General features: G+C 42.8%; 1 protein-coding gene across 8 annotated transcripts in view; it reads right to left on the bottom strand.

Moving 5' to 3' along the window:
• The window catches only part of LOC144822619 (uncharacterized), a 502,963-nt gene that overhangs the window by 385,216 nt on the left and 104,631 nt on the right, over positions 1-13,116 (bottom strand). Inside the window, exon 4 of one of the 8 annotated variants that reach the window (XR_013608649.1) lies at positions 8,528-8,649. The exons of the other annotated variants lie outside the window; for them this stretch is intronic. The gene's annotated coding sequence lies outside the window, so the exon portion shown is untranslated. Of the gene's footprint in view, positions 1-8,527; positions 8,650-13,116 lie in introns of those variants that run through there. 8 annotated transcript variants of the gene reach the window in all.

Here is a 13,116-nt window from a genome sequence, read left to right as displayed (position 1 = left end):
AAGTCCTGTTCCCACTGCTCCTCTACTTTGGACTTGGTCTGGGGGAGTCATGAGCATGGAGGAATTTGTAAAGAGTAGAAGCTTTGGGGTATTACGAAGAAGAGAATGGAGTTGTGAGGCGAGAGGGGGGAGAGAGGGGGATGTCTGTGCATGCAGTAGCTGAGTATATATAGCCATCACCGCTGCTTTAAGTAAAAGGTATTTGGGGGCAGAAGATGCAGGTAAACCAAAAGAAGAGCGGAGGGTCGAGAAAGGCAGGAGGGTGGATTGTGAGAATAGTTGCGATACCCAAACCAAGCCCTTCTGTCTCCAGGACTTGCAATAAAAGGGCTTATTGTGAATCAAAAGGTATTTGTTATGCCAAAGTGTGGAAGAGAGAAGGCTAGCGATGGACGCAGGAGGGGAGGACGTGGAGGAAAGGAGGAGCTTGGTGGTAGATTTATAGATAGGAGTGGGAATCGAAGAAGGTTTGCGGGAGAAGGATAGATACTCCGCAAACGAGAAAGGGGAGAGGAAGAGGCGCTCAACCCTAGCCCATAAGGGACAAGGAGAGGCGGGGTCCTATAGCCAAAAGGAAGCCTGGCGGAGCAAAAAGGCCCTTTGGTAAACTGGGAAGTCTGGGAAATTCACCCCACCTTCCGATGCAGGATGGATCAATCTGGCAAGGGACATCCGAGGTTTTTTGTTGTGCCAAAGAAAGGAAGTCAAGACCTTATTGATTTGTTTAAAAAATTTGGAAGGAATAGGCACAGGTATGTTAGAAATTGTATAAAGGATGATAGGAGACAACATCATCTTGATGGTGTCAAGACTGCCCCACCAGGACAGGTAGAGAGGGTGCCATCGAGTAGCTAAGTCCGATATCTTTTTAATACATTTAGTCAGACAAAGGGAAACAGTGTCTGAAATGGAAGGGGTGATGTGTAGACCTAAGTACTTGATATGCGAAGGGCTCCAAGTAAAATTGGAGGCACTGAAGTCAGGCTTAAAGGTAAATTTCGTTAGAGGCAGGATCTCACATTTATCATTGTTGAGTTTGTAACCAGATATCAAGGAATAACTCCGCACTTCCTCCAGGAAAGCAGGGATGGAAACTGTGGGATTGGAAAGGAAGAGTAAAATATCATCGGCGTAGGCAGCAAGTTTAATGTGGGAGTTAGCGGACTGAAAAGCTTGAATGTTCGGGTTTTGACGAAGTCTAGACAAAAAGGGTTCTAATGCCAAATTGAACAAAAAAGGGGAGAGGGAACAGCCCTGTCGTACGCCTCTGCCAAGGTCAAAAAAAGAAGAGACCTGACCATTCGCGCATACTGCTGCACGTGGGCGAGAGTACAAAAGAGAGACCAGGGAGATAAAATTGGGACCAAAGCCGAACCATTGGAGGGTATGGAAAAGGTAAGACCATTCAACCCTGTCAAACGCCTTTTCGGCATCCAGGGCAATCGCCGCTAGGGAATGCTGTAAACGGGAAGACTTTGACAAAATATTAAACAACAGTCTAGTATTATCAGTTATGAAGCGACCCTCACGAAACTGGACTGTTCTTCACCTAGGAGATCGGGTAACAACAGGTCCAGACGTATCGCTAGTGCCTTAGCAAATATTTTATAATCGATATTCACTAGGGAGATAGGTCTGTAGTTCTTACAATTTTGAACATCTTTCCCCTCCTTGGGAATCAAGCACATATGTGCGTCAGAAAAGGACCTGGAGGAGCTACCAAGGGTACAAAACGCATCCAGAAGAGAACACAATTTTGGGATAAGTAGCTTGGAGAAATGTAGGTAGAATTCAACAGTGAAGCCATCGGGGCCTGGGGCTTTGTTTGGTTTAAGATGTTGAAGTGCAGTGAGTAGTTCCTTTTGAGAAATGTTAGATTCTAGGTGAGAAAGGTCAAGAGGAAAGTGTGCAGGTTTGTGGATATTGGAGAAGAAATGTGTAGGAGATTGGAGAGAGGGTTGGGATTCGGAAGAATATAAAGTTTTGTAAAAAAGGGAGAACTCAGTGAGAATATCAGCATCCTTGTGTTTGAGAACAGAAGCAGTATCATAAATGGAATCAATGTTCAACTTATCATGTTTAACTTTCAAATAATTAGCAAGAATCTTCCCAGCCTTATTCCGCCCTCCATAAAATTTGGCACTGGATTTCAACAAGTACAGTGAGGCATCCTCTGTGGATTTCTTATTAAAACTCATTTTAGCAGATACAAGGGCAGTCAAACTATCTTGTGAATGCGAGGTAAAGTAGGCGTGCTCCAGTCTCTTAATATCACAAAGCAGATCTCTGGTAACTGTGCGGGCGATCTTACACTTCTTTGCTACAAAATTAATGATAAAGTCCCGTGCTGCAGCTTTAAAAGCGTCCCAAATAGTGTGCTTTGGAATGGAAGGGGTGTCATTAAATAAGAAAAATTCATTAAAAAAGGCCTGTAAGGAGGAGGTGAACTTAGGGTCCAAAAGCAGGGCATTGTTAAAGCGCCACCGCTTAGGCCCAACAGATTTGGGAAGTAAATCTATACCAACCAACATAGGAGCCTGAATCGAAAGCAAAATTGGACCAATTTCAGCAGGGTTGAGGGTTTGGGCAATATGATGTGAAACAAAAATGTAGTCAATCCGTGATTGAGAGTGATGAGATGGAGAGTAGAAAGTAAACTCCTTTAACCGCATCGCTGCAGCGGCTTTTCCCGCTGTGTGCGGCATTTTTCAAAAAGCCCGTTACATGACGAGCTCAGCTCGTCATCAGCATACGAGCGCCGTAGCTGATGACGAGCTAAGCTCGTCATCAGCATCGAAGGGGTTAAAGTTGGATTGCACAAACACCATGCATCAATGAGCTTATGTTGATTGATGGTTTGGGCAAAAAACTTGTGGGATTTGTTAGGGATGTAGTGAGCAGCAGAGTTCCTATCAACAAAGGGATCCAAGGGATGATTGCAATCGCCAGCAAGGATGAAATTATCATTAATAAAACGGGAAACATGTTGAGAGAATGCAGCCCAAAAGAGAGGCTCACCCACGGTGGGAGCATAGACATTTAGAAAAGAAACTGGAACACCTCTAATAGACACCTTCGCAAAAGTCCATCTGGCAATATCATCAGATTCTTGAGAAATAATGGAGAGGGGAATAGATTTGCGGCATAAAATTGCCACACCATTGCGCTTGCCATCACCGTGAGAATTAAAAACCTCACCCACCCAGCCTCTCTTAAGCTTCGCAGATTGGACATCAGAGAGGTGAGTCTCCTGCAAGAAAGCCACATCAACATTCAATTTAGCCAAGTGGGACAAAATGCGTTGACGTTTGATGGGAGAGTTATTACCCTTAACATTCCATGTAACTATGTTCAATGACATATCATAACAAGTAAATCATGAAAAAATGATAGCAAAATATGAGAGAAAAGCCCAAAAGAAAAAGCCAAGATGGGAAAAGGAAGTAAATAGCAGGAGTAGTGAGGAAAAGAATTAAAGAAAGAGATACAGAATACAAAAGAAGGAAGAAAGGAAGAGTGAGTGAAAGGAATAAAGCAAAGAAAAAAGAACAACCGATGTAGAAAATGATATACAAGGAGACGAGAGGAACCCAGTGAAAGAAGACAATTATCTGTGCGAGAGTGGGGAAGAGGAAGCAAATAGAATAAAGGGTAAAACAAAAAGAAGAACAGAAGGAAGGGACAAAAGGGAAACATACCTACGAGAGGAGAGAATGAGAAGAAGGTGGGGAGGGATGAGGCCACACGGGGAAGGCAACACATCCAAGGTCAGCAAGGCGGGGAGCCAGGGAGACATCATCAAACGAGGGAAGAAGTCCTGCAGAAACGAAAGGGAAAGTAGGGGTTAGGATGCAAACGGAAATGGAATATAAACAGAGACAAAGGTGAACAGCATTAAACTTGAGAAAGATCAAAAGCAATGAATGAAAACTTCATAAAGAAGAAAACTGGCAAGATGCATTATCACAACAGTAACGAAGAAAACTGCAAGAAGCATCATCATAACAGCAACGAGGAAAGCTGCAATTCAGAAAAACTGCAACTCAGACGTGGAAAGAGGATAAAGGTCCAGAAGAATCCATGGAGGAAGTCTTGTGCGCATTAATGAAGCTCTGGAGACGAACTGGATCTTCATAGGTGGTCGTCCTGTTATTATAGGTGACTTTGAATAAACAGGGATGCTATAGACCATATGTTGCTCCCATTGAACGGAGGTCATCTCTCATGCCTAAGAAGGCCTTACGACGGTTGGCTGTGGCCTTTGCATAATCCTGGGCAAGGAACAGCGAAGAGCCAGACCAGGACAAATTTGGAGAAGACTTGGCCGCAGTCAAAACCTTGAGAAGATCAGTGTATTCCAGAAAATAAAGTATGATGCCTCTAGGTCTCTGAGAGGGGGAGGCAGAGGTAGAGGGGCGACCCAAACGATGCGCACGTTGGATGTTGAGACTGGTACCATCAGGCAGACGGAGCAGTTTGGGAAGGAACGATTTGAAGAAGGAAAGTGAGTCGGAGCCCTCAAGACCTTCCGCCAGACCGTAAATGCGGAGGTTGTTCCGCCTATTCCTATTTTCCAACTCCTCCACCTGACGTTGAAGAGCAGACACTTGGGAATTCAAATGGGATACAGTAGAACAAGTCTCCTGAATGGATGAAACTGCGTGCTCAACTGAAGAAACCCTTGTATCCATCTGGGATCAGCTGTCCGCTAAATTCTGGAGTTTGACATTAGTTTCCTCCATAAAAGGGCGTAACGACCTGATTTCCTTCCTGAAAGGGGCAAAAGGATCTAATTTCGTCCAATAGAAACTCCATGGAAACAGGCGCAGATTGTTTAGGAGGTGAGAGAGGATCTTTTTCCGTCTTTTCATAGTGGATTTCCCCGCTGAGGGTTGGGAGGACTCCATCACTGTGACCGACTCTGAAGGTGCGAGAGAGTCCTCCAACTGGGAAAAGGCTGAGAAGACTTTAGAGTTTTTAACAAAAACAGTCTTTGGTGTGTGAGGCAGGCGTGACAGAGACTTGAGCATACCCATAAAGTATAGATGAGACCAATATAGTTAATCAGGTGCGAGAGAGGAGCGCACAGGAAAGTACAATGATGCCCAAAAAGGATTGAGGCAGTAGAATGTAGAGTGTCTCAAAGTGCCTCACTGATGAGAAGGGTAAAGTCCATTGCATTCAGCTGAAGAGGAAAGAGACCATGAAGCACCAGTCTGTAGAAGGATACTTCCTCATGAGTAAAGGAGGCCAGCCAATGACAGACTGACAGGTTCTTTGAATGCAAAAAGAACCGTTCTAGAAGTGGCGAGGACAACTGAGGAGAGATAAGAGGCAAGACGCGAAAGCAACAGCTCACGCAGACTGAAACAGCCCCAGGCTTAGCTATTCACCAGAGCCTCGTACTGAGAAGGTGGGGGACGGCGTTGTGAATCACGGTATCCTCCACATGTCAGACGTAGCATCTACCAACAGTAATCAGGCACGAGAGAAGCCTCCTTCATTCAAGAATTTCAAGGGATATGGCTGAGGGGAATGCTGGAAGTATCAGCGGATGACGCTCGCAATAGCCATGAAGCAAAAAGGACGCTGCTGTAGTCATAGAGCGGGAGAAGGGCAATAGGAGCTATATGACACCATCATGACAGGAGCGTGTGAGGTATTAGAAGGACCTGACGAGTGAGCATGCTGCGGCAAACAGACTTTCCCTTAGGCCATGGAGCAGGATATGGCGGCTGCCACAACAGCACAGTCAGCAAAGTCTCAGTGCGAATTAAATCCGGGCAACAGGGCAAGGAAAGAGTCTCTGAAGATCATGGGGGTCATCCGACATTACCTCGATACGCCTGTGTCCCAATGCGCACTGAAGGGACGAAAGTGCGTCAGCTCGCAGGAGAATCGTAAAATGGCTGCCGCGCTGACAGGGGCTCGCCGAAACTCACTCCGAGAAAATGCAGCAGCTCGGTGACATCTCAGGAATCTGTCAGCGTCCCAGGGCAGTCTCCATATGTTCATATGTTCCGGCAGCAAGTCAGCAGCTTAAAGCAGGAAGAACTGGGCAGAAAGCGGGATTCTCCCGGCGTCACAGCGGAGCCTCACTCAGGCGTCGCCATCACCGTTGGGCGCTAAGCCACACCCCCCGTGGTGTCCCATTCATGAAAGGGAACGGGTCCTCTTAGGGCACTTTCCCCTTTTTGAATATATCAGAAAGAGTTTGTTGAAGAATAGAAGTGGTCGAAGGGGCTGCTACCAACAATTACACACACTGTAAAAAAACGCAGTCTATTTTCCTTTGGGAACCTCAGCCTGAGTTTTAAAAAAAAAATACTCCATGGAAACTTAATCATAGACATGATGGACTGCTGACTCCTGCAGGCCCAAATCCCCATTGTTGTGGCTTATCGATTTAGTCGCAATTTGCGACCTATATAATGCATATTCAAAAGGTAGGTCTGATTGTGACTTAATACGATTTCAATGGAACATAGGTCGGTTCGGAAACATATTTGCTATTTTTACAAATTAATTAGCAATTTACAGCTTGGTAAATGGTACATCTGGCTTGTAGCTCAGCCATTTCAAGTCCCAGTCTTATGATCGATTTTATCAGTGGTAACTTCTCGTGGATGAACTGATCATTTACTGCAGAAAATGAGAAATAAACGGTTAGTTAATTCTGAATGCTCTACTACTATAGGTCAGTCACCCTCAGGACGTTTCTGATCGCCATTTACCACAGGAAACAATACAAAATTTGTGAAGGGAAGCATAGGAGGTCAGTTGCACTTCTTTGAAAGTTTTTGAAGAATTTAAAAGAAATTACAACAAAATCAAACAACAAAGGCTTCTGGGAATCTAGAAAAGAAGGCTTGTCAGAGGTTGGATGAGTTGGACAGGAAGGTCACAAAAAACAGTATTTTTTATAATAATTGGTGACACCTATGCTTTTAAAGCCCTTTTACAATTTGTACAATCACATTGCCATTCACTGGATGTAAGGACCCGTTGCGTCCAGTAGTAACTTTAAGAAAACCATACAGATATATTTGGGGGATTCCATGCAGAATTTTAAGCTCCTTGTATGGACTATGGTTCTCTGACAAACTATCCCCTGTGAAAATATCACCATATACAAATATTGTGACAAAAAAATCGTTGATAGTCATCCTATATTTATATAAGTAGGCACATAAATATCGAAACAAATATTGTTGCCGTAAATAGTATTGTATTGAATATCTTTGTACAAAATACATATTATTTAAATAGTTAATATTGAAAGTAATACATAGTAATAATAATTTCATAAAAATAAAATAGATGTAATATATTTCAACAAATATGACAAATAAACGCATTTAAAAAAGTTAAACATAGATATATTATACGAATATTCATGTATATCTAGTTTAAAACAGTTAATAAACTAACAAATTTAATTAAAAAAATTAAATTCAATTTTTTAAATAATGTAATAATATAGCATATACATACATCGGGTCTTCTGATTTTAAGTGGCATCAGAAACTGCCTAAACTGAAGCGGGCGAGAGTTATAAACAGGTACAAAGGAGGAAGCGGAACAAGGTCTTTCACACTGCAAAATTCCTGATTCGTGCATGTGTACGATATTTAAATTAAACACATTTTAGCACACAGTTTCGAATGATGGATCACGAGAGTGAGAGGCGAAAGGAGGCACAAGCTCTCTTTGCCCGGGCACCAGGCAAAGGGGGTGATGCTAAACCCTCAGGTGCAAGATCGGAGGGGAATCTGTTGAATGTAAACTTGAGAAGCTTTGAAAAATTAAAGAAACAAGAGTCATCTAAGTGGTGGGAGGCAACTAGCCTGCAAGACTATGTTGAAAAGGACATGGTCCCTCAGGGACCAAGGATATATATAACACCATCACATGAGTCTATGAACCCACATATGCTGCAAGAATGGGCAGCCAATTCGGCAAGCAGTTCTAAGAACATGTTGTGCATACTAATTAAATACGCATGGGAAGATCGTGAGAACATAATAAAAGAACTATTGGAAATTGAAGAAGAATTAAAAAAAAGTACTGAACAGGAAAGTATTCGAAAATTTAAGGAAGATCTAAAAGAAAGATTAAACTAATACGAAGACGATATAAAGTATAGCAAACTAAGAAAACTGCACAGAGACTGCGGTGACTACGAAAGCGGCCACATTTTAACATATAGTCCAAAATATGATTATTTGTATAAACAGGAAAATTCGAATGGAAACGGCGCCAATGAGTTATCACGACAAGAAGCAGGAGTAGTGAGGAAAAGAATTAAAGAAAGAGATACAGAATACAAAAGAAGGAAGAAAGGAAGAGTGAGTGAAAGGAATAAAGCAAAGAAAAAAGAACAACCGATGTAGAAAATGATATACAAGGAGACGAGAGGAACCCAGTGAAAGAAGACAATTATCTGTGCGAGAGTGGGGAAGAGGAAGCAAATAGAATAAAGGGTAAAACAAAAAGAAGAACAGAAGGAAGGGACAAAAGGGAAACATACCTACGAGAGGAGAGAATGAGAAGAAGGTGGGGAGGGATGAGGCCACACGGGGAAGGCAACACATCCAAGGTCAGCAAGGCGGGGAGCCAGGGAGACATCATCAAACGAGGGAAGAAGTCCTGCAGAAACGAAAGGGAAAGTAGGGGTTAGGATGCAAACGGAAATGGAATATAAACAGAGACAAAGGTGAACAGCATTAAACTTGAGAAAGATCAAAAGCAATGAATGAAAACTTCATAAAGAAGAAAACTGGCAAGATGCATTATCACAACAGTAACGAAGAAAACTGCAAGAAGCATCATCATAACAGCAACGAGGAAAGCTGCAATTCAGAAAAACTGCAACTCAGACGTGGAAAGAGGATAAAGGTCCAGAAGAATCCATGGAGGAAGTCTTGTGCGCATTAATGAAGCTCTGGAGACGAACTGGATCTTCATAGGTGGTCGTCCTGTTATTATAGGTGACTTTGAATAAACAGGGATGCTATAGACCATATCTTGCTCCCATTGAACGGAGGTCATCTCTCATGCCTAAGAAGGCCTTACGACGGTTGGCTGTGGCCTTTGCATAATCCTGGGCAAGGAACAGCGAAGAGCCAGACCAGGACAAATTTGGAGAAGACTTGGCCGCAGTCAAAACCTTGAGAAGATCAGTGTATTCCAGAAAATAAAGTATGATGCCTCTAGGTCTCTGAGAGGGGGAGGCAGAGGTAGAGGGGCGACCCAAACGATGCGCACGTTGGATGTTGAGACTGGTACCATCAGGCAGACGGAGCAGTTTGGGAAGGAACGATTTGAAGAAGGAAAGTGAGTCGGAGCCCTCAAGACCTTCCGCCAGACCGTAAATGCGGAGGTTGTTCCGCCTATTCCTATTTTCCAACTCCTCCACCTGACGTTGAAGAGCAGACACTTGGGAATTCAAATGGGATACAGTAGAACAAGTCTCCTGAATGGATGAAACTGCGTGCTCAACTGAAGAAACCCTTGTATCCATCTGGGATCAGCTGTCCGCTAAATTCTGGAGTTTGACATTAGTTTCCTCCATAAAAGGGCGTAACGACCTGATTTCCTTCCTGAAAGGGGCAAAAGGATCTAATTTCGTCCAATAGAAACTCCATGGAAACAGGCGCAGATTGTTTAGGAGGTGAGAGAGGATCTTTTTCCGTCTTTTCATAGTGGATTTCCCCGCTGAGGGTTGGGAGGACTCCATCACTGTGACCGACTCTGAAGGTGCGAGAGAGTCCTCCAACTGGGAAAAGGCTGAGAAGACTTTAGAGTTTTTAACAAAAACAGTCTTTGGTGTGTGAGGCAGGCGTGACAGAGACTTGAGCATACCCATAAAGTATAGATGAGACCAATATAGTTAATCAGGTGCGAGAGAGGAGCGCACAGGAAAGTACAATGATGCCCAAAAAGGATTGAGGCAGTAGAATGTAGAGTGTCTCAAAGTGCCTCACTGATGAGAAGGGTAAAGTCCATTGCATTCAGCTGAAGAGGAAAGAGACCATGAAGCACCAGTCTGTAGAAGGATACTTCCTCATGAGTAAAGGAGGCCAGCCAATGACAGACTGACAGGTTCTTTGAATGCAAAAAGAACCGTTCTAGAAGTGGCGAGGACAACTGAGGAGAGATAAGAGGCAAGACGCGAAAGCAACAGCTCACGCAGACTGAAACAGCCCCAGGCTTAGCTATTCACCAGAGCCTCGTACTGAGAAGGTGGGGGACGGCGTTGTGAATCACGGTATCCTCCACATGTCAGACGTAGCATCTACCAACAGTAATCAGGCACGAGAGAAGCCTCCTTCATTCAAGAATTTCAAGGGATATGGCTGAGGGGAATGCTGGAAGTATCAGCGGATGACGCTCGCAATAGCCATGAAGCAAAAAGGACGCTGCTGTAGTCATAGAGCGGGAGAAGGGCAATAGGAGCTATATGACACCATCATGACAGGAGCGTGTGAGGTATTAGAAGGACCTGACGAGTGAGCATGCTGCGGCAAACAGACTTTCCCTTAGGCCATGGAGCAGGATATGGCGGCTGCCACAACAGCACAGTCAGCAAAGTCTCAGTGCGAATTAAATCCGGGCAACAGGGCAAGGAAAGAGTCTCTGAAGATCATGGGGGTCATCCGACATTACCTCGATACGCCTGTGTCCCAATGCGCACTGAAGGGACGAAAGTGCGTCAGCTCGCAGGAGAATCGTAAAATGGCTGCCGCGCTGACAGGGGCTCGCCGAAACTCACTCCGAGAAAATGCAGCAGCTCGGTGACATCTCAGGAATCTGTCAGCGTCCCAGGGCAGTCTCCATATGTTCATATGTTCCGGCAGCAAGTCAGCAGCTTAAAGCAGGAAGAACTGGGCAGAAAGCGGGATTCTCCCGGCGTCACAGCGGAGCCTCACTCAGGCGTCGCCATCACCGTTGGGCGCTAAGCCACACCCCCCGTGGTGTCCCATTCATGAAAGGGAACGGGTCCTCTTAGGGCACTTTCCCCTTTTTGAATATATCAGAAAGAGTTTGTTGAAGAATAGAAGTGGTCGAAGGGGCTGCTACCAACAATTACACACACTGTAAAAAAACGCAGTCTATTTTCCTTTGGGAACCTCAGCCTGAGTTTTAAAAAAAAAATACTCCATGGAAACTTAATCATAGACATGATGGACTGCTGACTCCTGCAGGCCCAAATCCCCATTGTTGTGGCTTATCGATTTAGTCGCAATTTGCGACCTATATAATGCATATTCAAAAGGTAGGTCTGATTGTGACTTAATACGATTTCAATGGAACATAGGTCGGTTCGGAAACATATTTGCTATTTTTACAAATTAATTAGCAATTTACAGCTTGGTAAATGGTACATCTGGCTTGTAGCTCAGCCATTTCAAGTCCCAGTCTTATGATCGATTTTATCAGTGGTAACTTCTCGTGGATGAACTGATCATTTACTGCAGAAAATGAGAAATAAACGGTTAGTTAATTCTGAATGCTCTACTACTATAGGTCAGTCACCCTCAGGACGTTTCTGATCGCCATTTACCACAGGAAACAATACAAAATTTGTGAAGGGAAGCATAGGAGGTCAGTTGCACTTCTTTGAAAGTTTTTGAAGAATTTAAAAGAAATTACAACAAAATCAAACAACAAAGGCTTCTGGGAATCTAGAAAAGAAGGCTTGTCAGAGGTTGGATGAGTTGGACAGGAAGGTCACAAAAAACAGTATTTTTTATAATAATTGGTGACACCTATGCTTTTAAAGCCCTTTTACAATTTGTACAATCACATTGCCATTCACTGGATGTAAGGACCCGTTGCGTCCAGTAGTAACTTTAAGAAAACCATACAGATATATTTGGGGGATTCCATGCAGAATTTTAAGCTCCTTGTATGGACTATGGTTCTCTGACAAACTATCCCCTGTGAAAATATCACCATATACAAATATTGTGACAAAAAAATCGTTGATAGTCATCCTATATTTATATAAGTAGGCACATAAATATCGAAACAAATATTGTTGCCGTAAATAGTATTGTATTGAATATCTTTGTACAAAATACATATTATTTAAATAGTTAATATTGAAAGTAATACATAGTAATAATAATTTCATAAAAATAAAATAGATGTAATATATTTCAACAAATATGACAAATAAACGCATTTAAAAAAGTTAAACATAGATATATTATACGAATATTCATGTATATCTAGTTTAAAACAGTTAATAAACTAACAAATTTAATTAAAAAAATTAAATTCAATTTTTTAAATAATGTAATAATATAGCATATACATACATCGGGTCTTCTGATTTTAAGTGGCATCAGAAACTGCCTAAACTGAAGCGGGCGAGAGTTATAAACAGGTACAAAGGAGGAAGCGGAACAAGGTCTTTCACACTGCAAAATTCCTGATTCGTGCATGTGTACGATATTTAAATTAAACACATTTTAGCACACAGTTTCGAATGATGGATCACGAGAGTGAGAGGCGAAAGGAGGCACAAGCTCTCTTTGCCCGGGCACCAGGCAAAGGGGGTGATGCTAAACCCTCAGGTGCAAGATCGGAGGGGAATCTGTTGAATGTAAACTTGAGAAGCTTTGAAAAATTAAAGAAACAAGAGTCATCTAAGTGGTGGGAGGCAACTAGCCTGCAAGACTATGTTGAAAAGGACATGGTCCCTCAGGGACCAAGGATATATATAACACCATCACATGAGTCTATGAACCCACATATGCTGCAAGAATGGGCAGCCAATTCGGCAAGCAGTTCTAAGAACATGTTGTGCATACTAATTAAATACGCATGGGAAGATCGTGAGAACATAATAAAAGAACTATTGGAAATTGAAGAAGAATTAAAAAAAAGTACTGAACAGGAAAGTATTCGAAAATTTAAGGAAGATCTAAAAGAAAGATTAATCTAATACGAAGACGATATAAAGTATAGCAAACTAAGAAAACTGCACAGAGACTGCGGTGACTACGAAAGCGGCCACATTTTAACATATAGTCCAAAATATGATTATTTGTATAAACAGGAAAATTCGAATGGAAACGGCGCCAATGAGTTATCACGACAAGAAGA

This window comes from Lissotriton helveticus, chromosome 3_1 (assembly GCF_964261635.1).
Source record: "Lissotriton helveticus chromosome 3_1, aLisHel1.1, whole genome shotgun sequence".
Lineage (NCBI taxonomy): Eukaryota > Metazoa > Chordata > Amphibia > Caudata > Salamandridae > Lissotriton > Lissotriton helveticus.
Note: the sequence above shows the minus strand (reverse complement) of the source record. Positions and strands in the feature narration are given on the sequence as shown.